The sequence below is a fragment of the Suncus etruscus genome, chromosome 11, assembly GCF_024139225.1.
Source record: "Suncus etruscus isolate mSunEtr1 chromosome 11, mSunEtr1.pri.cur, whole genome shotgun sequence".
NCBI lineage: Eukaryota > Metazoa > Chordata > Mammalia > Eulipotyphla > Soricidae > Suncus > Suncus etruscus.
Genome location: NC_064858.1, coordinates 17,789,443 through 17,793,126, shown reverse-complemented (window position 1 = coordinate 17,793,126; position 3,684 = coordinate 17,789,443).

Here is a 3,684-nt window from a genome sequence, read left to right as displayed (position 1 = left end):
TTAATTTTTTAAAAGAAAATGCATTACATAGTTGACATAACTGATAATAATACATTTTTAGGAAGACCAAAAGCAACATGTTTTTTTTTTAAAAAAATAGAAAGTTGAAAGAAAAACTAAAGAGATGGAAGAGGAAGGAAAAAATATTTTTGAAAACTATTGACTCACAATGAGTTCATTGAAGCACCAGCAGAAAGTTTAGTAAGCTCTTCTTTTACAGCAATAATGGTGTGAGAGTGGCAAGTGTTGTTGTTTGCATCGGCCCAGCAAAATATGGATAAAATGGGAAAAAAAAAAGCCTTGTCCTAAATACCTTATCCCTGAAGTTCTCTGGCATAAGACCAACTCTGGGCTCTAGGCATACTAGGTTGTCCAACCCCTGAGTCATTCTCTGGGGTGAAATTTTTTCACACATTAGCTGTTGTTGTCTGGTTTCTGTAAAGATTCTGGTTTCTGTGTTTCATCAAAGTCAGGATGTGGAGAGTCCTCCTGTTTCACCTCACCATCTGATGTGGAGTGTCTTGTCCTGCAAGCAAATTGCTGTTGTCGCTGAGTCATCTAGGTGTCAAGAAAATACTCCTTGGTATTGTTTGTCTTTTAAAAAACCTTCTTTAATGCTTGCAAAAGTGGTTTCAAGGCTACTGATTAAAGATAATAAAAAATAATGCTATTAATTACATAACCTGTTGCTTGTCCATGAAGCTTTGTATCATTCCTTCAAATCTTAATAATAATTAGCTCGGTTTGATGTTCTTCGTGAGGTTTTTATTTCATTGAGAATTTTTTTTTACCATATACCAACAGTTTCTTTGGTCCCATAGAGACAAATTTGATGGATTTTCTATAAATTTTATGGTAGTCCTTATATCTTAAGCTTATTCTTGGTCTTGTGCTTTCAATATTATGTGTCTGTCTTAGTCATTCTGATGAGAACAATGTGTCTTGGAATATTTATATTTGGGTTTATTTTTGCTGGGCATCTTGAATCTGGACTTTGTGCTCCTTACTCTGATAAGTTTTTACCTATTATGTCTTTGACTAGAAGTTCAACATCAAATTTGCTTTCCAATTCCTCAGAAACAATAATTACTGTGTTTCCTGAACTTGTCCCAGAGTTCTCTACTGAGATGTCCATTACTTTTTAGACTTTTCTTCATCTTCTGTTGCTTTCTAGAAGTTTCATGTATCTTATCTTACATCTTGTCAGTATCTATTTCAGATACTGTTATTCTTCTGGGTAGGTCTTTTACTGAACATTTAATTTCACCCTATGATAGTCTTAATTTCTTCATTTGTGATTGTAGTTTTCTCATTTGTGCTCTCACTCTTTCTCATGCTGTTCTATCTGTTCCATTGTTTCTTTGAGCTCGTGAAATATCCTCAACACAGTGTCTCTAAAGTCATAAGTCATTTTGAGAAGTCATGGCACTTGTTGATTCTAGTATACCTTTCTGTATCACTATTTTCAGTCATGGAGCTTGGCTGTCTTCTTTTTGGCCTTTCCTTTGTGTATGCTATGCTCTCAAGGTGAATCTTTGCAGTTTATTCCAGTGGGAGTCTCTAAAGAATTAGACTGTGTTTTTATCTTTTCTTACCTTCTGGTCCTCACCCAGTTGTAACAGGAGATATAACTATGTGCAGTGACTAGTAGAGCAGCCATCACTGTTCAAGATACAAACAACTATGAGCAGATCATAGGTGTGGAATCGGAATATTGGACTGGAATGCTGAATGAGCAACAAGAGTCTGTGATGTGAATGCCTATTTATATGGTGGAAGAAGAATATGGAGGCTGCAAGAAAACAGGCATATGTTTGGGATATCTTTATCACATACACACACACACACAAACAAAAACAAAAACAAAAAAACAACCAAAAACCAAGCAGGACAAATGACTCACTTAAGGTCACATTATCCTCATCTCTATTTTGATACATTCTCTTTTCACACTAAGTAGCACAGAAGTAAATATTACTGAGAAGGTTGAGGAGTCCTTCAGTTACTAGCCTCTTTGATCTAGAACAAAACTATTTTATTATATATACTCTTTTAATTCTTTTTACTGTTTTTATTAAAGTTCCATGACTACAAACATGTTTGTAGTTGGGTTTCAGTAATAAAAAATTACACCCCCATTTACCTGTGCAACCATCCTGCCACCAATAACCCTCATCTTCCTCCTTCCCCCCCACCCCTGCCTGTATCCAAGACAGGCATTCTGTTTTTATCACTCACTACCATTGTTATGCTAGTTGTTAGAGTAGTTATTTCTCTAACTCACTCACAACTCTTTGTGGTAAGCGTCATATCTTGTGCCGGTCCTTTTGTCTCTGGGTATTACTGCCATACTGTCTTTTACTTTTCTTAAATCCCAAAGATGAGTGAGACTATTCTATCTCCATCTGACTTATTTCACTCAGCATAATAGTTTCTATGTCCATCCACGTATATATCATGACTTCATTTTTCCTGATAGCTGCATAGTATGTTCCATTGTGTATATGTATCACAGTTTCTTTAGCCACTGATTTGTTGTTGGGTATCTGGGTTGTTTCCACAAAAATATTTAACTTGCTTTTTTTTTTTTTTAGGTATATGCTATGTTAGAATATGGGGAAACAAGAAAAACTATTAAAGGTACTCAAGTTTTTGCAATTTTCATTTTTTATGGAGAAAGCTATCAATCTTTACACAAAGATACAATTCCATATATAAAATGGAAGGTAACTGAAGTTATTCTCTGAGGTCTAAGTATCCCAAGAAACTTTGTAATGATGTGAAAATAAAGTCTTACATATATTTATTAGATTTTCGGGGGGGCACACCCGGAGATGCTCAGGGGTTACTCCTGGCTGTCCGCTCAGAAATAGCTCCTGGCAGGCACCGGGAATCATATGGGACACCGGGATTCGAACCAACCACCTTTGGTCTTGGATCAGCTGCTTGCAAGACAAACACCGCTGTGCTATCTCTCCGGGCCCCATTTATTAGATTTTCAAGAGAATACATGATCCAGAAAAGTTTTAAGAAGACCTGTTATTAAAATTTGATTCCCTTTGGATTAGGCTAGGCTACTCTGTTCATTAAAGACATTTATTAAACTTACTTGTCACCACAAAGACATTTGAAGTTTAGCTAATATAACTTCTGAGTTAAGATCTTCCCATGTAAATCCCTCTTGGGGTTCTATCAGTAAATGGCACAATATCCAGCAGTTTCAAAATCAGAAGCCTGGGAGTTATCAATGTCATTTTCTTCTTTAACCAATCTAGGACAAACCTTTACATGCTACTACTAATCTCCCTATTATCCCATCATTGTTTATAAAATCAAAAGAAGGAGGCAATTCTATATTGTCTTTTATTTTAGTAATAAGAACAGTGTTTTATTTTAAATGTTATGATAAAAATCATGTACTAAATTAGTAATCTGCATCTTTACTTTGCTTCAGCAATTGTCAGTTTAGATTCATCTTGTTTCATTAATTCACTGTCCTCCAACACCCCCACTGGATTATTTTTAACTGAATCCTACACATGATGTCATACAATCAATAAATATTCTAGTATCTTTGGAGGTAGTGGATTTTTATAAAATATCTCAATTAACATAATTAGAAGATGAGAATTTCCAACTGTCATCCAATGTATTGTCAACAAAAATTTTCCCTTTTTTATTGTA